This window comes from Lutra lutra, chromosome X (genome assembly GCF_902655055.1).
Source record: "Lutra lutra chromosome X, mLutLut1.2, whole genome shotgun sequence".
In the NCBI taxonomy this organism is placed as follows: Eukaryota; Metazoa; Chordata; class Mammalia; order Carnivora; family Mustelidae; genus Lutra; species Lutra lutra.
In genome coordinates, this window is record NC_062296.1 from 48,761,838 (window position 1) to 48,785,683 (window position 23,846).

The 23,846-nt window shown below is 47.8% G+C and overlaps 1 protein-coding gene across 1 annotated transcript in view; it reads right to left on the reverse strand.

Annotated features, from left to right (window-relative positions):
* NHSL2 (NHS like 2) overlaps positions 1-23,846 on the reverse strand; it is a gene marked incomplete at its 5' end in the record, with an annotated part of 50,148 nt that overhangs the window by 23,284 nt on the left and 3,018 nt on the right. The gene's annotated exons all lie outside the window — the stretch shown is intronic.

Sequence of the window (23,846 nt, forward strand, 5' to 3'; positions counted from 1 at the left end):
GGAGGTGGACGTGGAGACAGTCAAGGATGAAGAGAATAAGGGCGATTTTGTGTGCCCGGTCCCGCAGCCAGACCCCGACGCTGACCAGGATGGGGACCAGGAGCCGGAGCCGGAGTCCGAGGATGAGACCCAAGACGATGACCTGGATGAGATAATGGAGATGGAGCCGACTGTCGCCCACGCTTCATCTCAGACCACTGGCTACTACCATGAGAATTTCCTAGACGCATCGCCTCCCATCATTCAGCCCAGCCGGAGGAGGAACCAGAATCGCGTCCCGCTTCTGGAGGGCCTTCCGGGCACTAATTCGCCGTTCTACAGCTCGCCCCCACTGATTCGCCGCGCAGGTCGCCTGGGGCAACGCCAAATTCGAAGACGCCCGCCGGTGCTGTTCCGCCTCACTCCGCGACAGGGGGGCCACCGGGCCGCACGTGGCCGAATTCGCGTGTGAGCGCTGGGGCGAGCTCGCCGTGCAGAACACACCCTTCAACAGCGTCCCCTGCCCCTGCTATCGCTGCCACACCTGCCCTATTTGCTGACCAGTACTTGAGGGAGTTCCAGACCTGTAGAGCCCGCAGAAGACCTGCAGAACTCCAGATCGTCTTGCAGCCATGACCAGAGAGGGACCCGTGTCCAAGCAAGGCCACCTGAGAAAGAAGGGGTCAGCAATAGTTGTCCTCTTGGAGCACACTCTGCTCAGTCTTGCAACAAGCTAGAGAGCAAGGTTCTGGGCCTGTTCCCATAAAAGAACTGGTCACCTCTTGTAATCCCCTTCTAGTTGTTCCTAACCCTCACCTCTCCTGCGTTTATTCACCCTGTGTTCTACGGTTTTATCCTTGGACTGGCTCACCAGGACTTCACCCAATGCCTCACTGAACTGCCCCCATAAGCTAAAGGACAGGCCATACCGAACTCCTAAAGCCACTGAGGCCACTTACGATATAATTGAAGGAGAGCAGGATGGTATCAAGAGATGTACGAAAAGCCGATGCTGGCTTCAAGTCCCCCGTCCAGCAGAAGGGCCCTGAAGAGAACCCTACATCCAGCCCAGTGAGCGTGCACAAAGCCACATGTCAAATGGACAACATGGCCGAGATCCGCTCTTGACTGACCCAGCAAGCTGGTTCCTCCTCCCTACAGACTCCTGTATCAGGGCCCTTGGACCCACTCACCAAGTCTGGGACCCTCTCCTCTTACCACACTGCCTTCCCAGGCATCCCCAGGAGACAGAGCCCAAGGTTACAGGCTCTAACCCTTCTCTCCATGTTGCCCAAAGGGTGGAGGAGGGGCGGGGGAGGAGGGGGGAGAGGAGGAAGGGAGGAGGACGACGAAGCAGCAGCAACAACTCAGCTTGACATTGTAAGGAGTGACTCTTTCCTTAGGGACGGTGGTCTCCTTCCCCGGCCAGGCCTTGGACTGCAGCCCCCAGCCAAAGGTCTTTGCAGGAGACTCGCTATCCTTGAGGTACCAGAGGAGGCCCAACTGACTTTTCTTTCCTGGACTGCCAAAGAGAGAGAGGGCCTGAGGCCTGCTCTTTAACTTCGACTTCAAGGATTCCTTGGTTCTGAGAGGAGAGAGGAAGGTTCTGTCTCCAGCCTTGCAGCTGGGACGTCCTCCTGTTTCTCACATGGGGGCCAAGCCATGGCCAGGTGCCGGGCTTTGAGTAGACAATGAGGCTTAAGAGGGTGACTGCCTCCTAGTAACTCCTGGGACTTCTGGGTACAAACCCAGCCCCCCCCCCAAGAATCCTGCTGCTTCTCTTGGGTCCAGAAAACACTGTTTCAGCAGTGAAAAATATATACTATGTCACTCTGGGCCCAGAATGCCAGCCAGATCCACTGCTGGCCTGAACTGCCCTTAGCACTGAGCTTCGTGCACAGTGCCTGGCAGCTGGGCGAGTGCAGCCACAGTGTCTGTGGCCAGAGGGAAGAAAACAGTAAATTATGCCTCTGTTCCTCACTGGAGTCTGACATAGAACCTCAGCCCAGCCTTAAGATTTTGAGCCTGGAGACAAGCGGAAGGAGCTGGAGGAAGAGGAGTCACAGAGAAACCCAGTCCTCCGGCTGGTTTCTGGTGAGGTCTCTATTCGTCAGTAGGAGGTAAGAAGCCCTTTTTGCTTATAACACGCTTGGCAGCCTGGGGAATACGGGGAGCCGGGTTCCTAGAACCTGTTGCTGCCTTTTAAAAAGGCTCCCCCCTCCTCCAAGGAGAAAAGTAACAGATAATCATTACAGAAATTTTGGAAAATAGAGAAAACTGTTAAGGACGGAACACCCCCAGGCATTCAGAATCTGGCCACACGAACGCAAGTGCTGTTAACACTTTGATGCCTTTCTAGCATGTTCTCCCTCTATCTTTTCAAAGCTGAGATCATGCTGTAAGCTCTTGATCAGCAGGATTTAAAATGGCTGCCACCTATGCAGTCATGCATACTGAATAATTTATTTAAGCAGTCTCCTAATTTGTTGGACATTTTAATTGCCTGGTTTTCTCCACTCCTGCCAGTATAGGAGTCAACAACCATGTAAAGAAAATTTTGTCTGTTTTTCAGCTATTTCCTCAGGAGAGAGTTCCAGAACGGGAACGGCTATCCTTCAAGGCTGTGGATCCTGTTTGCTGACGGTCGATGCTCTGGGCCTGCTGCCTGCATCCCTGCTGGAGAAGTGCAAAGGACAGGTGCCTTGCACCCCTACCTCCAGGGACCCTTCGGCATAGGCCCTGCTGTTCCCGTGGTGCCTCTCACCCTGAGCCCTTGTAGACTCAGCCAGGGAAAGAGCGGATGAGCAGTGAGCTGGTTTCTGGCCCTTTGGTGGCAGGGGGGCTTGGGCTTCCCTTTGACCCTCTTCCCCCACCTTTCCTAGATCTTTAATATTTGTTGTGACGTAACAGCCACAGGAGCTGTAAGAGGAACTATGGGCTTTGGGTGCTTTCTTGGGTTGAAAGAAGGGTGGGGTGGGGGGTGGGGGGTGGGGGGGGAATGCATGCAGGGGTACAAAGGCAGCCCAAGGATTCCCAGAGACTCGGGAGGAAACCCGTTTGAAACAAATGTGTTATCGTTATTGTGTTATTGTTGCATTACTGTGTTGTGAAAATAAGAAATTGTTCTGTATGCTAAAGCTTTCTCCTCAATAAAAATATAAAGGGTGTGTAAAGACCGTGTCTCTCTGGATCATTGAGCAAACAGACATAGGCGGGCACTCAGTAGGCATCAGAGATAATTTCCCAGGCACCTTGCCTGAATCAACCCTAGCCCGAAGCCTTGCAGTCTTCAGATGAGGAAGCTAAGGCCCAGCCAGGCCCCAGGGACCTGCAGAGAGTCCTACGCACTTGGGGATGGCAGTTGTTGGGAGGGAGGGAGGTAAAAGACTAGTTATCTTGAAAAATAGCATTAGTTCCCCCCTGGTCCTATCATCCTATAATGGCACCTCTCCTGGCCGCCAACACACACACACAAATGCACACACACACACACACACACACACACACACGCACGCACGCACGCGCAAGCGACATTGAAGGGAGGGTGGGAGGCCAGGGCTGGTGAAGAAGCGGGAGGGCCCTTCCACTTTGGGGCACTAGGTGGTGCTACCGGACATAACCGAGCTGGCGGCTGCCGATTCTTGAATCCGCTAGCCCAGAAAAGTTCACACACAGACCCTCCCCCCCCCCAGCAAGATTTCACTGCTCCTCCAAGACTCTGGGGTCAGAAGAAACTGAATCCCCTTCTTGGATTTACTAAGGTTTCCCAGCTATGAATTGGAATTCCCCACCCCCAGCCCTGGGACAGTGGGTGGGAATGTTTACTGAGCCCCCTCCCAGGTACCAGTGTTAACACCAGGCACCTCACATCCGCCACGCTGTCTTTTCCTCCTACAGATGAGGGAACAAAGGCTTAGAGGGGAGCAGTCACAGGCCCAAGGTTTATAGGGGCTAGTGGCCTTCCCACAGCTCCACAGCCGCCCATTAGTCAGAGCTCTTTGCCTCCACTCCCTCGGTCCCACGGCCTCCCCTGCTTACAGAGCACAGTGAGAAACAAAGCCCTGTTTCAGAAGCACATCTGCTTTGCCCCTTTAAGACAGAGGAAGGCATGGAGGGAGCGGGAAACCAGCATGTAGCAGGCACTTTCGACAACAAATCTCATTTCATTCCCACAAGCCAGTACAGCAGGTTAATGTGTCTTCTTTGAGAGCTGAAGGATCTGAATCTCAGCGATATTAGGTTCCATGCGGGGACTCGGGCTTCTGTGACTCCCAAAGCCATACCCTCTCACCTCTAATAACGCCATGCTGATTCCAAGGAAGCCCGCTGAGGAGCTCAGGTCTCAACCTGACTGGACACTGGGTCTTTGCCAAAGCAGCCAGATCTATGCATCAGGGGCACTGTCTCTAGGGGGGCTCTGTGAGAACCAGCCGCGTGGCCAGCTCTGCCCAGCAGGGAAAGTTCTGCAGAGTAAGGTGCTGAGTATGAGGTGCTAAGTATGTGCGAGTGTGTGACTGACTGCCCCTTCTGGGGGAGAGACAGGGCCGTGGCACCGTGGGCTGCCTTAGTCAGCCCTGGGGCTGCCCATTCTGCCTCAGGGGGCCAGATAAGGTCTCTAGCACCCCCAGAGTTTCTCATGCCATCACAAGTAAGGATAGGTGAGCCCAGATTGTGTTGTGGCCCATCAGAGCGGGTGGGGGGGAAATAAGAATAGGGGGAGACTTGCTCCATACCCCTGCAGCCACAAGCCCTGTGAGTGTAGGGGAAAGAGCCCAGGATTCCTTATCGGCTCTGCCACGGACTCGTTTTGGGAGCTTGCATGAATCCCATTCCTATTCAGGCCACAGCTTCCTCATCTGTCTAGTGACTGAGGGGTCCCTTGTGCCCAGCACAAGTCTGGGTACACAGTAGGATCTCAAACCTAGCTTGATGCATAGCTTGAGTGAATAAATGGGCTTCTGGATTAAAATTTTTAAAAACCCTGTTGCCAAGGGGTGGAAGAAGGCAGAGAGCATCTTGCTGCCTGTAAAGCAGGCCCCACTGTTCCATCATTCGTTCTGTGAAGAATGGCAGCTCAAGGTCACTCATTTGACTTGGACTGTGAGCTCCAGCAGCTGGATACCCAGAACTCTTCACCTCTACCCTCCACTCATGCCCACAATGATGGAATCAGAATCTCTAGGAATTTCTATTTCTAAAAAGCTCCCTAGGCAATGTTAATGTAATGTTAATGCCTAGCCTCCTGCAGAAAAGAGCCTTGGGGACAACTATCCCAGGCAACATTTAATGGCCAGTTTGGTTTTGAGCCTTCTCTTAGAGCTCCCTGGAGCAGAAACCAGCCTGGACATCCCGTACTAGCCCATAGTAAGTGATCACGAAATATTTGTGCAACAGTCCCCCAGCGTATACCATGGTCTGGTGTGAGCTCACCCCTTCTGGAGATTGTATTTTTTTTTTAAGATTTTATTTATTTATTTGAGAGAGAGAAGGAGCGCACGAACAGGAGAAAGGGGAGAGCAGAGAGCCCCCGATGCGGGGCTTGATCCCAGGACCCTGGGATCATGACCTGAGCCGAAACCAGACGCTCAACCCACTGAGTCACTCAGGTGACCTCAGACAGCACATTTGAAAGAGATGTGCTGTAGGATGGATGCAGAATTCCAGCCTTGAGAAATCTGGTTCACTGGAGCCTAAGCCTTTAACTTTGACCACCAGAACTGACTCTGTGTGGAGCCTTGGCCTCTCCCCAGGTATGACAGGCATTAAGGAAGCAAGAGATTACCCCCAAATGGGGCTGGGAGGCTCCACCTCTGGCTAGCATTTCCTGTATCCTGAGGAGAGGAGAGAAAGCTCAGCAGGCCACTTCTCCCCAGGGACTCAATAGACACAGAAAACACAAAGCCCAGGGATCTCAGTTGCCATGGTAACAGTGGGACCTACTTGGAAGAAAACAGTCTGCTGAAAAGCTCCGGGAGGGTGGATATTTCCTTTGACAGAGCGGGCTCTGACTTGCTCCTGACATCCTCTCTCCTCTTCCTGCCTGTCACCCAAAACGGGGTGGGGGGGTGCTCACCTCAGCGACTCCCCTGAGACAGGGGTGCCAGAAAGTAGGGTCCCGACTTTTTATTTTATTTTGCTCTTGCTGTGGGCTGTTAACAGGAGAAAGAAGCTCAAGGGGAAGGTGTCAGAGTGTGAATTCATGGCAATTGTCCTCTGTTCTAAGGAAGCCCTGTTTCATGAGACCCCCCCAACAAACACACAAACCAAACTTGAGGAGGGCAAGTGCCCCCCAGCAATTGCAGTTCTACCTGTTTCTCACCACTTAACTATGGACACAAGAACCAGAGAGAATGTCCAGAAGTTCCAGACTTCTCCCCCACAGTGCAGCCTCTCCTCATCTCTCACCTGGACTACTGAGGTAGCCTCCCAGCCAGTCTCACCACTTCTAGTAGTCTCTACCCCTTCTAATCAATCCACCTTCCCATACACTTCAGGGGTGGGTGGGCATGGTTCTTTGGAACACACAAATCTGATCCTGTTGCTCCTATTCAAAAAGTTTTCAAGGGCTCTCCTTCCTCTATTAGAAGACTTGGGGATCTGATTCTGGCACTCTTCATTGCTTGGTCGTAAACTACCCATGCCATCATTCTTCCCTCTTACATTCAGTTCAAACCCCAGAGATCTGAGTTACACTCCTTCTTTCCTTATGTACCAGGCCCTTTCATGCCTCCGGGCCTTTGCATGCCCTATACTCTGCCTTAAGAATTCATCAGCACTCCTGGCCCCACTCCAACTGGCTATCTTCTCAGCTCAAAGCCCACTTCTGCCACAAAGCTGCCTTCGCTTCCCAGACAAACTCTTGCCCTTCTGAGCCTTCCCTTGCCTCCCTGCCCCCGACCCTTCTGTGAAGCTCAAGTTCCAGCTGGGAGTGGAGGCTGGTTCATGATCCCAAGTAGATTTGTTGCTGCGAGGCTGCTGTTTAGTGTGAGAACATGCACTCATCCCCCTTGCAAGTGGGGGCTACCTTGGCGGTAGACTTTGGAAGGAGTACTGGTCTCCTAAGTCCTGGCTGAGGGCTGAGGGTAGGCAAGCACTGTGTTCCCCCACATCCCAATCAAGCTGGAGGTGCGGACAGTTGGAACGAGTTGAATAAGAGAAAGCAAGTATTTGCAAAGCTTGTTGTTCATTCCCAACTGACCACCTACTGGTGGCCCCCATCTCGCTCCCTCTCAGTGGTGTGGTGGAGAGGCGCCTCCACTGGCCTTGAGGATCACACAGATCTGCCTTTGAACCCAGGCTCTGCCACTTCCTTGTTGGATACCCTTGGGTTGGTTATTTCACCTCTAAGCCCCATTTCCATTTTCTGAAATTAGAGATACTAATAGTATACACTGGCAAAATAATTGATATGAACCAACAACAATAAAAATTGCTAATACTTATTAGCACTTATTACTTCTTGGGCACTAAGTGCTTTCCATTTATTATCTCACTGAATGATTACAACAACCATATAAAGTAGGTATTGTCTTAGTCCCCATTTGGCGGGTTAAGAAATGGTTTGGAAATGGGGGCGCCTGGGTGGCTCAGTCGGTCAAGCGTCTGCCTTCAGCTCAGATCATCATGCCAGGGGCCTGGGGTTGGTGCCTGGGATCGAGCCCAGCGTTGGGCTCCCTGCTCGGCTCAGCGGGAAGCCTGCTTCTCCCTCTCCCACTGACCCCCTTCCCTGCTCATGCACTCGTGCACTCTCTCTCTCAAATAATAAATAATAATTAAAAAAAAAAAGAAATGGCATGGATAGTTTAACTTGCACAATGCCATAGCACTAGCATGCAATGTGAGCCCTCCAGTAATACAAGGCAGCAGAGCAGGAGAGCGCCAAGATCCAGGCAGGGGCCTTAATCTCTTTCAAGTCGAAGATCCCTCTCAGCAGTTTGGTGAAGCCGCTTCTCAGGATAATGTGTTCAGGTGCATAAAATAAATACATGGAATTACAAAAGAAACCAATCATACTGAAACAGTTCTAAAATGTTTTTAAGAAATTGTGGTTGAGGGGCGCCTGGGTGGCTCAGTGGGTTAAGCCGCTGCCTTCGGCTCAGGTCATGATCTCAGGGTCCTGGGATCGAGTCCCACATCGGGCTCTCTGCTCAGCAAGAAGCCTGCTTCTCTCTCTCTCTCTCTCTCTCTCTCTCTCTCTCTCTGCCTTCCTCTCCGTCTACTTGTGATCTCTCTCTGTCAAATAAATAAATAAAATCTTAAAAAAAAAAAAAAGAAATTGTGGTTGAGCTATACGACTGCTTTAATAAGGCATCCAATCACAAGAGTTAGTGGCATGGCTAGAGGTAGAAGTTTCGAAGAGATGATGAGCATATATAACTTTTTTTTGGAGATACGACTGTAATGTGACATGATGTTTGTGGTTTCTATCGGCACTAAAGTAACAGATACTGCTAATACTATTATGGCTTGTTGCCCACACTCCAAATTTGAGGAAGTGCTAAATTTCCGTTTGAGCTTAGTGGGGAAAAAAAGATCAAATAGTTTTCCCATCCGAGTTCATAGATGTCCCCTAAATTCTCTCCACGCGGCCCTTTGAAGGGCACGGAGCTCAAGTTAAGGAGCCCTGCCCTCGGATGTCAGAGAAAAAACAATGCCTGGACTGTCAGCGGTGAGGAGAAGCTGCGGGCTGGCAGAAAGACAATGTGTGGTTTCTCTTTCAAGAAGTGTTTACAGAAATCATGAAGTCTAGCAGCTCCCTCTTCCTCTTGGTCCTGAATCAGCAGCCCAGGGTGGGGCCAAGGCTGTCACACTTGGTTTGAGTTTAAAGCTCACCACACACGCATCCCGAAGACTTGATCTGTGGCCACTTCCTTACCAGTGAAATCTTGGTGGGTTTTGTTCCATTTTATGATTTGGACCCACTTGCACACACAGATATCTCATTAGTCTCGAAATAATCTTTCAGTGGCTATTTAATAAGCTCCAAGACATTTTCTGAGCTCATGGATTCTTCTGCCCTACCATCCCGGCCAGGCTTTAGGGCTCACAGAGAGGAAGGGGAAAGACAACTAACTGTGCCGTGAATCCCAGAACAACAGTCAGGATCGACACTTTCCCAAAATACCAAATGCTTTTTTTTTCCTGACTTCCTGACTTTGCCACCTGTCAGCTGAGTCTGCGCCAACCACGGCAGCACAGTCCTGGGCGCTGTGGCCAAGGAGACAAATGGTCAGAACAGCAGTAGGCTTCTGCCTTTTTAACTTGCTTCTATTTCCATTCAAGACTCGACGAGAGCACGTTCAGAAAAACCAGGCCCCAAGCCTACTCACAGTACCTTGCTTGGGGGTCCCCGCAGGCCAGGGTCAGCTGCCTTCTTCTTTTCCCTGGGCCCTGATATGTACTCAGAAATGAGCAACACTTGGTCAATGGCCATGTGCATTAAAAGGCTGCAGCTCATTTTCCAAAGTGAGAGGGTCAATTATGATAGCCTTATGAACTACAGCCATTGGCTAATAGAGAAGCCAGTTTAGAATGAATCTACCTTTAAAAAAAATGAATCTACCTCAGTTATTCAAGGGAACAGAACAGTATGCTTTGGGACAGGGGGCAGGCTGAGAGCTCCATATACTGGAATGTGAAGAAGACTTAAATTTACTATAAAAGAAATATGTGTATGTTCTTCAGTTGGTCAAGGCAGAAGGAGACTGAGGACCAAATGAAGATACAAAAGATATTTGGGTAGCCAGATTGACTAAGAATAAAGGAAAGAAGACCTCAGCTACTGAAATCGGAAATGACAGAGGGGACATTACAGTCAAACTGGAAATCTAAAGGATTTTAAAGGAAAATGAACAACTGTACGACAAATTATGTAACTTAGATGAAATGCATACATTTCTAGAAAGACGACAACTATTGAAAATGCCTGAAGAATAAATAGAAACTCCAAATAAATCTATAATAAGTAAAGAGCTTGAATTAGTAATCAAAACTACCCACAAAATGTTCCTTCAGTGGCTCAGTCAGTTAAGTAGCTGCCTTCAGCTCAGATCATGATCCCAGGGTCCCTGCTCAGTAATGAGTCTGCTTCTCCCTCTGCCCTTCCCCCCTGCTCATGATCTCTCTCATACTCTCTCCTCTCTCCTCTCTCAAATAAACAAAATCTTAAAAAAAAAAAACTACCCACAAAGAAGGGTACCTGGGTAGTTCAGTTGGTTAAGCCTCTGACTCTTGATTTCAGCTCAGGTTGCGATCCCAGGGTCGTGAGATCGTGGACCTTGTAGAGCTCCATACTCAGCGTGGAGTCTATTTGTGACTCTCTCTCCCTCCCTCTCTCTGCTCTTCCCCTGCTCACTCTCTCTTTCTCAATAAATAAATAAAATCTAAAAAAAAAACTACCTTCAAAGAAAAGTTCAGATACATACGACTTCTTTTGTGAATTCTACCAAACACTGAAAGAAGAATTAACATCAGTTCTTCACAAACTCATTCATAGTCTAACACTTCTCAACTCATTATGAGGTCAATGTTACCCTGATACCCAAACTGGACAAAAACATCACAGGAAATGAAACTACAGACCAATATCTCTTATAATATGACCACAAAATTCTTCAACAAAACACTAGCAAACCAAATCCAGCAATAGATAAAGAAGATCATAAACCATGGCCAACATGATTTATCCCAGGAAAGCAACTTGTAACATCTGAAAATCAATGATGAAATACAGCATATCAGTACAATAAAAAACAGAAACACAATTACCTCAATAGACAGAGAAAAGGGATTTGACAAAATCCAACACCCTTTTATGATAAAAATGAAAAAACTCCCAAAACACTCAACACATTAGTAATAGAAAGGAACTTCCTCAAACTGACAAAAAGCATCTATGAAAAACCCACAATAGTATCATAATGGTGAAACCCTAGAAGCTCTTCCCCTCCAAAATCAGGAATAAGACAAGGGTGTCCACTCTCACCACTTCTACTCAATATGGTACTGGAGGTTATAGCTAGAGCAACTTGATAGAAAAAGAATTAGAAGGCATTGGAAAGATTGCAAAGAAAGAAAGTAAATTATCTGCACAGATGACATGATCTTACATATAGAAATCCTAAAGAATCTGCTAGAAGACAGAGTTAATAACTGCGTTCAACAAGGTTACAGGATATGAAGTCAATATAAATTTTTTTATGATTTTATTTATTTTTTTGAGAGAGAGAGAGCGAGCACAGGGGGGTGGGGCAGAGGGAGAGGGAGAGAGAGAGTCACAAGCAGACTCCTGCTGAGCATGGATTCCCCATGCAGGGCTTGATCTCACCATACTTAGATCACAGCCTGAGCTAAAGCCAAGAGTCAGACACTTAAAAGCAACTGTGCCACACAGCCATCCCACAATATAAAAATTTTTATTGTTATACATTTGCAATAAACAATCTGAAATAAATTAGGAAAATAATTTAAGATATCATCAAAAGGATAAACACTTAGAATAAATTAAACAAAAGTGGTACAAGACTCGTACACTGAAAACTTACAAAACATGTTGAAAGAGATTAAGGAAGACTGAAACAAGTGGAAAGATATCCCATTTTCATGGGTGGAAATACTTAATATTGTTAAGATGGCAATACTCCCCCAGATGATCCACAGAGTCAATGAAATCCCTATCAGAAGCCCAGCTAGATGCTTTGTAGAAATCGATAAGCTGATACCAAAATTTATATGAAATCCAAGGGGCCCAGGATGGCCAAAATAATCTGGAAAAAGAACAAAGTGGAGGACTCCAGACTTCCTGATTTCAAAATGTTATACAGATGGAACTTGGGGTGCCTGGGTGGCTCAGTAGGTTAAAGCCTCTGCCTTCGGCTCAGGTCATAATCCCAGGGTCCTGGGATCAAGCCCCACTTAGGGCTCTCTGCTCAGTGGGGAGCCTGCTTCTCCCACTCTCTTTCTGCCTGCCTCTCTGCCTACTTGTGATTTCTGTCTGTCAAATAAATAAATAAATCTTTAAATAAAGTTATACAGGAGCACCTGGGTGGCTCAGTGGGTTAAGCCTCTGCCTTTGGCTCAGGTCATGATCTCAGGGTCCTGGGATCGAGCCCACATCAGGCTCTCTGCTCAGCCGGGAGCCTGCTTCCCTCTCTCTCTGCCTGCCTCTCTGCCTACTTGTGATCCTCTCTCTCTCTCTGTCAAATAAATAAATAAATCTTTAAAAATAAATAAATAAATAAAGTTATACAAACTACAGTAATCCAACTGGTGTGTTAATAGCATAAGGATAGACATATAGATCAGTGAAACACAATTGAGAGTCCAGAAATAAACTTACACATCTATTGCCAATTGGTTTTTGACAAGGGTATCAAGTCCATTCAAAGAAGAAAGAACTGTCTTTTCAACAAGTGGTGCTGGGACAACTGGATTTCCCCACACAAAAGAATGAAGTTGAGTTTATTCACACTCATACAAATTAAACTCAAAATGGATCAAAGACTTATACATGACAGCTAAAATTATAAAACTTAGAAGAAAATATATATGTAACTCTTTGAGACCCCAAATTAGGCAATGATTTCATCGATATGACACTAATAGCACAAGCAACAAAGAAAATAATAGATAAATTGGAACTCATCAAAATTTAACAAAATTTTGTTACAAACAACACCACGAAAAACGCAAAAGGACAACCTACAGAATGACAGAGAGACTTGTATCTAGAGCATATAAACACAGCTTACAAAGCAGTAATAAGACAAAGAATCCAATTCAAAAATGGGCAAAGGACGTTTCTCCGAAGAAGATATACAAATGGCCCACAAACAAATAAAAAGATGATCAACATTGGCAGTCATTCAGAAAATGCAAACAGAAGCACAACACGATCCCACTTCACGCCCACTGTGATGGCTAGAATCAAAGAGTCAGACTGATGTTGATGAGGACGTGGAGGACACTGGTGCTCTCTCACATTGCTGGTGGGGATGTGACATGGTGCGGCTGCTTTGGAAATGTCAGTTCCACGATGTATTTGAATATGGAATTGTCCCAAGACCCAGCACTTCCACTCCTAGGCATATACCCAAGAGAAATGAAAACACACATCCATGCAAAAACGTGTACCCAAATGGTCACAGCTGCGTTGTTTACAATGGCCAAAAAGTGGAAGCGACCTAAATGTGTCTCAACTAGTGAATGGAGAAATCGACAAGATGCCATTATATGGTGTAGCCATACCATGGAAGTTATCCAGCCATAAATAGGAATGAGGGACTGATGCTTGCTACAACAAGGATGAATCTTGAAAACAGGTCACGTGAAAGAAGCCAATCACACTATGCCCTATAGTGGATGATTCCATTTATATGACAGGTCTAAGATAAGCAAGGTCTAAGATAAGCAAATCCAGAGAGAGAGAGAGAGAATGGATCAGTGGTTACCTAGGGCTGGGGAAGGGGTTGGGGGGAAATGGGGTACAGCCATTTCTTCTCGGGATGCTGAAAATATTCTAAAATTGTAGTGATAGCCCACAACTCTTTACATATACTAAAACCCATGGAACTGTACATTTTAAGTGGGTTGATAGTACGGTATATGCATGCACTAGGTCTAATAAAGCTCATTACAGCCCGGTGGCTCAGTTGGTTAAGCATCTGCCTTTGTCTCAGGTCATGATCTCAGGGTCCTAGGATCGAGCCCCGTGTCGGGGTTCCTGCTCACCACGGGAGTCTGCTTCTCCCTCTCCCCTCTGCTCATGCTCTCCTTCCCCTGCTCATGCTTCTCTCTCTCTCTCTCTAACAAATAAACAGAATTTTTAAAAAATAAAGATCAATACAGAAAAGAAATTTGGAAAGTCAGAAACATACCATGGTATCATACTCAAGCACCAAAACAAAGGCCACGACATGAGATCAGGGAAGCTTTGTGATACACTGCAGAAATTCTAGTGCATCATAGAATATTCCCACAGTGACCATGTATCAGTAGGTGGGCTACCATTGAAAAGGAAACTGTTTCCTGGGCTGCAAGGAAACACTCTGTAGAGACAAGCACATAGTCAGATCTTAGTAGACTCTTCCTGGAGTGTCTTTGTTCTAGTTTAAAAGAGGAAAATGGGGGCGCCTGGGTGGCTCAGTGGGTTAAGCCGCTGCCTTCGGCTCAGGTCATGATCTCAGAGTCCTGGGATCGAGCCCCGCATCGGGCTCTCTGCTCAGCGGGGAGCCTGCTTCCTCCTCTCTCTCTGCCTGCCTCTCTGCCTGCTTGTGATCTCTCTGTCAAATAAATAAATAAAATCTTTAAAAAAAAATAAAAAATAAAAGAGGAAAATGAGGGGCACCTTGGGGGCTCAGTCAGTTAAGCAGCTGCCTTTGGCTCAGGTCATGATCCCAGGGTCCTGGGATCGAGTCCCGCATCTAACTCTGTGTTCAGCGGGAAGCCTGCTTCTCCTTCTCCCACTCCCCCTGCTTGTGTTCCCTCTCTCTGTGTCAAATAAATAAATAAAATCTTTTAACAAATAAATAAAAAGTAAAAGAGGAAAATGGGGTGAGAGTGGCATACCTGGTTGGAGCTTTAGCCTTACCACACACTCTCCCCAATAACCTGACCTGGATCATGATCTTGAAGCCAGCTCTCCTGGACCTATGGCAGGATTTTACAGCCCAATCAGGAGTCCTCTGATACCTAGAGATATGCAGGTGGCAAGATGGAGATACGGACCCTGCTGGCTAGCTGTACTCAGTTCTTTTAGAGACGAAGATCCCATTGAAGTTCTCATCGAATGTTGAGACTTTTCCATAGCTGTCTCACAGCTTCCAGGACCATGCTGGTTCTCAGCTGGCCTCTTTCTCCCTTCCTGAGGATGAGTCCATTGCCCAGTCCTCATGCCCAACTCTCAGCATCCTCCCTGGGGCCAACCATCCTTGGTACTTTTTTTGGTTAAGATTTATTTATTTGAGAGAGATAGAGCGAGCGAGAGAGCATGAGCAGGGAGAGGGGCAGAGGGAGAAGCAGACTCCCCACTGAGCAAGAGCCTGACATGGGGCTTGATCCCAGGACCCCGAGATCACGACCCGAGCAGAAGTCAGACGCTTAACCAGCTGAGCCACCCAGGCACCCTAATCCTTGGTATTGTTGTTGAGGTTCCTCAGTTGGACCAGACTTTGGCTCACATCTCTTCCCTTCTAACCCTGAGGGACCTTGTGCTCTGCTCCGACTTGACCTGATGAGCCCAGAACTGCCCTCTTGTCCCTGGGTAGAGATGGGGACCCAGGTATGGCTGTCCTGTATCTTGCGTCCTCTAGGAGTGTTTTTCAATTGCATGATTTTTAAGTTTTGTGGGTATTTTTTTAAAGATTTTATTTATTTGAGAGAGAGAGAGAAAGCACAGCAGGGGGAGGGACAGAGGGAGAGGGAGAAGCAGGCTCCCCGCTGAGCAGGGAGCCCTACGTGAGACTCAATCCCAGGGCCCTGGGATCATGAACTGAGCCGAAGGAAGCCGCCTAACTGACTGAGCCATCCAGGCATCCCAAATGAATGGTTTTTAATGTGGGTGTTTAATATGAATGTATCGAAAGTTTTGATTCCAAAGATATATCCTAGTCAGCCACATTTCAAAAGTCGGTGATTAGAGAAAGAAATCACCTCTGATTTTACCTTGTCCACATACACACATATTTTTAGATAAGAACAATTTCAGGAAAGATACAGTTTTGTACTTTTTTTTTTTTTACTTATAAAATCACAGGAATTTTACGATCTAGTATTTACTTAGAATAACCGTCACACTAAGGGAGCAGACAGAAGTCCTAGGCTCCATATTTCCAATAATAACAGTTGTCCTGGGCATTGCTCTAGGCATTTTGCAAATTTAATCCTCACAACAACCCTATAAGGCAGGTCCTATCATTTCCCTCATCGAACATAAGAGTGAGCAACTGAGACACGGAGAGGTTAGATGGCTTTGTTGAAAGTCATGCAGTCAGTAACCCAGGAGGCTGGTGCCAGGAGTCTGTGCTCATGACTCCTCCACAGTGGGTCTGAAACTTCAGTGAGCCTCAGAATTCCCTGGAGGGCTTCTTACAACACAGACTGCTGGGCCCTGCTCCCGGAGTTTCTTTCTAATAGAATAGATCCGGGATAGAGTCCCAGAGTTGGCATTTCTCACAAATTCCCAAGCTGCTGAGGGTTCTGAGGATCACGTCTGAGAATGGCTACCCAGCATGGCACCGCCTGCCTGCAGCAGCCCACAGGTTAGAAATCCCTGGACCCCACCCCCAAACCAGTCCTTAGAGGGGTAAGCAAGGGCGCCGTCACTTGCCATGGGGCTCCTCTTCTCCTTCCCTCGCCCTTCCCTCTGCACCGGCTGGGCAGCCACCAAGGAGTACCATGTCCCAAAAGGGTTGCCTGAAAAAAAGGGCCCATTCCTGCCAATGTCAGACTTGATTAGCTAAATGGAACATCAGCCATTCAAGGATTGATAAATCAGTCAGGCTGTGCAGCCCGCTGCTGAATTCTTGCGCCTGGTGTCTGCAGCCCACGGATCTCACAGGTTAATTCGATCAGCTCGGCCAGGTGGCCCCCTGCCTCCACAGGTCCCCCAGACTGGGGAGGCTCAGGCCTGTCCCCGGTGCAAGAAAGTTCTGCTCCCTCTCCAAAGAGAGCAGCTTTCCAGGAGAGTCAGTGGCCCTTTGTGTGGAACCTAGGAAGTCCAATCCCACTCAGCGGTTTGCAGCAGTGCGAGTGGGTCCTACTGAAGACTGGTGGGTGGGCGTGGGGAACCATCTGGTCCAGCGTTAATAAGGAACAAGATTGGTCCATTTGACCATGGAATAAACCACTTGGAAGTCCAGGGAGCTGTGTTACCAGGGAAAGGGGACCTAGGTTTGGACAGAGCGGGCTCTGAGACTCTGCCTCATCTCGACGCAGCTCTATCTTCTCTCTGAATCTGGGTTTCCCTTATCATAAAACGAGACCGATAATACGCCCACCCTCTCAGCATTCCAGAGCAATGAAAGGATCCTAGTAGACAAAGCCCGGAGCAATGTTTTGGATCCTAGGAAACATCTAAACCAGAGGCCGGCCCATCTATGGGCCTCAAAGGTCACTGCCGAAGGAGACAGATCAGGACCAGAGCTCGGAGCTCCAAATGATGGAGGGAGCCGGGCCTCTGAGTGAGAAACGTTTTCCTCTTTGAAAAATTCCCCCTAATATCTGCCTATACCTTGTCCTTCGTGGAGGACAACTCTTCCAGGCGGTTCCCTCTAGTGGGTGCTGCAAGGGGCACCCAGATCCTACCACAGAGAAAACGACTTACTCTGCTAAGGGTTGGCGCCGTGGCCTTAAAGGCAGCGATGTACTCTAAGACCTCCTTGGGGATTGCCTTGCCCCATGTCACACCTCCTTCCTGGGGTGGCTCCTTCACCCCAGCTAAGAATGACTGAGAGGGCTGTCCCAGCACCAGAGAGCCCCCCTCAGACTGAATGAAGCCTTGGTCAGGACCTCGGTTCAAGGCTCTGCATCCGCCCTGCACGATCCTGCTTCTTACCCACTTGCCACAGCTAGTGATCCCCAGAGACTCCCTCCTCACCTCCCTGCGTACTCATCTCCATCCCAGAGTCTGCTTTCCAGGACACCCAACCTCCCTTGGCAGGGAGGGCACTCTGTGGTGCAGAAGGTGCACTAATGCATCTTCCCGTCGGCTCTGACAGAGATGTGGTGGGCTGCTACCTTTCCCGCTCCCCTTCCTTGCTCATGGCTTCCAGGCAAACTCTCTCTTCAAAAAAAACAAAACAAAAACAAAAACAAAAGTCGGGGCAGCTGGGTGGCTCAGTCGGTTAAGCATCTGCCTTTGGCTCGGGTCATGATCCAGGGGTCCTGGGATCAAGCCCCTCATTGGGCTCCCTGCTCCTCCCCCCACACTCACCCACCCCCGCTCATGTGCACGAGCTCTCTTTTCCTCTCTCTCCGACAAATAATAAATAAAATTTTTTTAAAGAAAGTCAACTTTAATTTCTTTCTCATAGGCCTTTTTGTTCTTGTTACAAAAGCAAAATAAGTTTATCACAGTGAAAAATCAGAACATACAAACGGAAAGAGGAAAAACAACATATAATCCGACATATCAGAGACAAGCATGGCTGCTACCTTGGATATATCTTTCCAGAAATTCTCCTGTGCCAAACAAATATGGGGTCATCTTGTAGTATCACTTTGTGGTTTGCTTAAACTTTCTCTCTCTCACTCCCACAATAAATAGTTTCTGCCAGTCATGTTAAGTTACTGTCTGAGAATGGGGAAGTGAAGGCTCAGAAAACTGTGGGCAGTCACAGACCCTAGTCCAATCCCCTCAGATAATATATACGTAGAAACTGAGGCCCTGAAAGAGACATTTTTCTCAGGGTCCCATGCTGAGTAAGTGTGACAGGGCTCCTCCCCAGCCAGCCCAGGCCATCCGGATCACCTTCTGACCTGGCCCCGAGCCTGTCTTTCCAGATGTCTGAGTTGCCCAACCAGGTTCAGACCAGGGGAATAACAGGAAATGGATCTGCATGAAAGAAATGTAAGAAAAGGGGCGCCTGGGTGGCTCTGTTGGTTAAGCGTCTGACTCTTAGTTTCAGCTCAGGTCCTGATCTCAGGGTCATGAGATCAAACCCCGACTCAGGCTCCACACTCAGTGCGAAATCTGCTTCTTCCCCTCTGCCCCTCCTCCTGCTCATGCTCTTTCTCTCAAATAAATTAAAAAAAAATTTTTTTTTTTAAAGAAAAAGACGACCCAATTAAAAGAAACAGGCAAGGGCGCCTGGGTGGCTCAGTGGGTTAAGCCGCTGCCTTCGGCTCAGGTCATGATCTCAGGGTCCTGGGATCGAGTCCCGCATCGGGTTCTCTGCTCGGCAGAGATCCTGCTTCCCTCTCTCTCTCTCTCTGCCTGCCTCTCCATCTACTTGTGATCTCTCTCTGTCAAATAAATAAAATAAAATCTTTAAAAAAAAAAAAAGAAACAGGCAAAAGATCTGAATAGACATTACTCCAAAGAACATATGCAAATAATCAATAAACACATAAAAAGATGCTCGCCATCGCTAGGCACCAGGGAAATGCAAACCAAAACCACAAGGAGATCCCACGTCACACCCAACTAGGATGGCTAGAATCACATAATGACATGTGTCGGTGAGGATGTGAAGTAATTGCAACCCTCATACACTGCTGGAGGGAATGTAAAACGGTGCAGCCTCCATGGAAAGCAGGCTGCAGTTCCTCGAATGACTCAACGGAGAGTAACTACAGTGACTCGGCAATCCCACTTGTGGTGTCTGTACCCAAGAAAATGGAAAACCTTTGTCCACACAGGAGCTTGTATATGAATGCTTATAGCAGTATTATGCATGACAGTCCCAATAGGGAGATGACCTACTGTCCTCAATGGATGAATGAACACATCAACAGAAGGTGGTGTACACACACAATGGAACGTCACCGGACAATAAAAAAGAATGAAGCTCTGTTACATCTTGGAACATGGACGAACGTTGAACCCATTATGCTGAGGAAAAGAAGCCAGTCAGAAAAGCGTACACATTACAGGATTCCTTTTGATATGACATGTCCAAAGTAGGCAAGTCCATAGAGATGGGAAGTAGATGAGTAGTTACCAGTGGCTGGGGGTTGAGAGGATAATGTATATACATGTTTCTGGAATTAGATAGTGGTGATGGTTGCACATACCTGGGAATATACCAAGAATAACTGAATTGTAAGCTTTTAAATGGCTGAAGTATGCAGCACGGTAAATTCTATCTCGATAAAGCTGTTATTTGACATAAAGAATATTTTTTTAAAATATTGCTCCCAGGGGAGCCTGGGTGGCTCAGTGGGTTAAAGCCTCTGCCTTCGGCTCAGGTCATGATCTCAGGGGTCCTGGGATCGAGGCCCACATTGGGCTCTCTGCTCAGCGGGGAGCCTGCTTCCCTTCCTCTCTCTCTGCCTGCCTCTCTGCCTACTTGTAATCTCTGTCTGTCAAATAAATAAATAAATAAATAAATAAATAAATAAATAAATAAATATCTTTAAAAAAATATTGCTCCCCAGTATATCCCCCCCATTGCTTATCATCATACCAGACTAAATGCAAAGTCCTTACCAAGATCTAGCCTCTGGCTCCCTCTTAAAAACCCTGTACTGATTCCCTATTATATGTCAGGCATTTAGGTAAGCCCTGTACATACATAATCTCTAATTCCTAGAACAAACGTTCATCTTAAAAAGGAGACTGAGAGGGGCGCCTGGGTGGCTTAGTCAGTTAAGTGTCTGCGTTGGTTCAGGTCATCATCCCGGGTCCTGGGATCGAGCCCCGTGTTGAACTCCCTGCTCGTGGGGATCTTGCTTCTCCCTCTCCTCCCGGTTCGTGCTCTCTCTTGCTATCTCTCTCTCTCAAATTATTTATATACTTAGAAGATTATTTATTTATTGACAGAAATAGAGACCACGAGAGACGGAACACAAGCTGGGGAAAGTGGGAGAGGGGAAGCAGGCTTCCTGCCAGCAGGGAGCTCTAAACGGGGCTCAATCCCAGGACCCCAGGATCATGACCTGAGCTGAAGGCAGACGCTTAACAGACTGAGCCACCCAGGTGCCCCTCTCTCAAATTAAAAAAAAAAAAGGCTTTTTTAAAAAAAGACTTATTTATGTGAGAGAGAGACGGTGAGAAAGAGCCTGAGAGGGAAAAGGTCAGAGGGAAAGCAAACTCCCCACAGAACTGGGAGCCAGATGTGGGACTCGATCCCCAGGGACTCCGGGATCATGACCTGGGCCAAAGGCCGTTGCTTAACCAAGTGAGCCACTCAGGTGCCCCAATTCAAAAAATGTCTTAAAAAAAAAAAAAAAAAAAGGAGACGAGAGGCTCCGTAAATTGTCCGGGCCATGCAGCTAGTAAACAATAGCCCTCCACTGAAATTTAGATCTAACAGTTAATTTCTTAGTCTAGCCTGAGGAAACAGATAGGATTTCTTAATCTGTATCCCCAGTGATTTCAGGGGGCAGTGGGACTGCAAGCAGAGGGCTGACTATAAACAGTTGCTTGGAGTGTTAAGGCAGTCAACAGAGTCATACTGCAGTTCTCTGGATGGTTCTTCCCGCCCAGGAAGGTGTGAAGGTTGAGAACTTCTGTGGTTCTTAATCTCAGCTCTGTCACTTCCCAGCTGTGGGACAATGGATGGGCATGTCACTACCCTTCTGGAGCCTCGGTTTGTTGTTTTTTTTTTTTAATCTTCCATAAGATGGAAAAAAATAGCAATCTACCTTACAGTGTAGATTACACAGGGGTGGAGATGTTCAAGTGACAGCAAATTTACTCCCTTCCTCAATACTGCATCTGGGTGTGTGAAGGGGGGGTTGCTTCCTCACTGGGTCTCCTGAGTGTGGATGGACTGGACCCTATTTGTGCTCTTTTTAAAAAAAAAATTTTAAAGATTTTATTTATTTATTTGTCAAGAGAGAGAGCACAAGCAGGGGGAGCGGCAGGCAGAGGGAGAAGCAGGGTCCCCACTGATCAGACAGCCCGATATGGGACTCGATCCTAGGACCGTGGCATCATGACCTGAGCCAAAGGCCGACATTTCACCGACTGAACCACCCAGGCGTCTCCCTATTTGTGCTCCGTGGTGAGAACTGACAGGAGCATGCTGGGGCCAGGGTGCCCCTGCTGGGTCCTGGGTTGCTCTGTCTCCAGGTGGGTGAGGGGCTCCTTAATAGGCCCTTTGTTATTCAGCGAGAGGCCTCAGCTTCTGGCACTCTCTGCATGACACAAAGCAAACTAGCACCCAACAGGGTGGCAATAATCTCACAACAATAGCCTCTTGGAGTCTAGATTTAAAAGAGGGCAAAGGGCTCCAGTGCTATTTATTTAATACTAACTGGCAATTTCAAAAGCATCAGATTTGCTATGCATTAACAAAGCTCGGCACACAATGGGCCGGACATAGCGGATTATAGCCTACTTTTTCCAGTAGGACCAAGACACTCACAGCAGCCTTCTAAACTGCAGCTTCCAGGGTTCACGACGCATTTCCAGATTACGAGGGTAGGAAGGAAGAACTAGAACGGAGGCTGGGCCCCTGACTGCTCTCCCTTCCTAACTCTTGGAATATCCACCCCTTCTGCCCTTCCCCTCTGTTTTTTTTTTTTTTTTTTTTAAGATTTTATTTTTTTATTTGTTAGAGAAAGCGGGTGAGCACAAGCAGGGGAACAGCAGGCAGAGGGAGAAGCAGGCTTCCAGCTGAGGCAGGGAGGCCAATGTGGGACTCCATCTCAGCACCCTGAGATCATGACCTGAGCTGAAGGCAGACGCTTAACGATGGAATCCCCCAGGCGTCACTGCCCCTCCCCTCTGTCGTTTTAAGCCCTCCAACCTCTCTGCTGCCCCCTCCAAAGGCCAGTGTTTCCTGAGTTTGAGGAGCCCTTCAGAATATCTGAGAGGAAGAGGGAATCTGAAAGGAGAACAGGGTTCCCCTGAGGAGTGGCAGATTCATTACTCCTTCTGTCTAGGGGCACTTATGCCTCCCCCGCTGCCAGGAGCCTTGCCTGAGTCCATACCCACCTTATTGCAAGACTTCTCCCCTACTCTTCCTTGGGCTCCTTGAAGGCAAAAAGCAATTGTGGAAGAGCCTCAAAAAATTAAAAAAGAACTACCATATGATCCATGAATTCCACTTCTGGGAATATATCCAAAGGAAACAAAAACACTAACTCGAAAAGATCTGCACCCCCATGTTCGTAGCAGCGTTATCCGCGATAGCCAAGACACGGGAACACCCTCGGGGTCCATCAGTGGGTGGGTGGGCGAAGAAGCTGGAGATGCATCCACGACGGACCGCGATTCGGCGTAAAAACAACGAGGAAATCCTGCCATTTTGCGACAACATGGGATGGAGCTCGAGGGCATTATGCTCCGCGACAGAAGTCAGACCGAGAAAGACGAGAGAGGCACAGACCATCTGATTTCACTCCTATGTGGAATCTCACAACAAAACAAAACCAAACTCGCAGAAGCAGAGATCAGACTGGTGGTGACCAGAGGTGGGGAGAGAGGGGGGAAGTTGGAGGGAGGTGGTGAAAAGGCACAAATTTCCAGGTACCAGACAAAGAAGCACGAGGGACGAACGCAGCACGTGGTGAGCGTGGCCGGAGGAAGGCCGCTAAGAGTAAATCCCAAGAGCGCTCATCACAAGGAACAAATGTGTCCCCCTTCTTCTTTTCTTCTTTCTTTTCCTTGTTACGGATATGAGAAAACAGATGTCGCTGAACTTACTGTAGTGATCATGACATATATATGTAAATCAATCCATATAGGCACGCCATACGTACGCCTTAAACTTACATGGTGACGTATGTCAATTATTTCTCAATAACACTAGAAAAAATGTTTATGAAATCAATGATTTATATTGCCACCAGACAATCAGATTAAAACAGCGTATGGTCCCTGCACTCAAAAAAAAGGAGGAAAAAAAAAAAGCAAAAAGGAAGTGTAATATGTCCATACTCTCCTCAGGACCCTGCACAGAGTAGGTACTCAGTAAAGGACTTTTGGTGACATGAATTATAAATGAATGCCTGAAGGAGGGCAGAAGATAATGGCTTGGGTCCATGTTTCACCTTAACAGTCCCTTGACTTTTCAGCAGAGAACACAAGTAGAGTCTATGATTCCAATCCCAGGTCTGTACTTACCGTGTTACCTTGGGCAAGTCACGCCACTGACCTAAGACTCAGTCTCCCTATTTATAAAATGGAGCTAATAGCACCTGGCCGGGTCGTTTTGAGGACTGAATGTGAGCGTGTCGAGAACTTGGCGCGGTAACTGGCA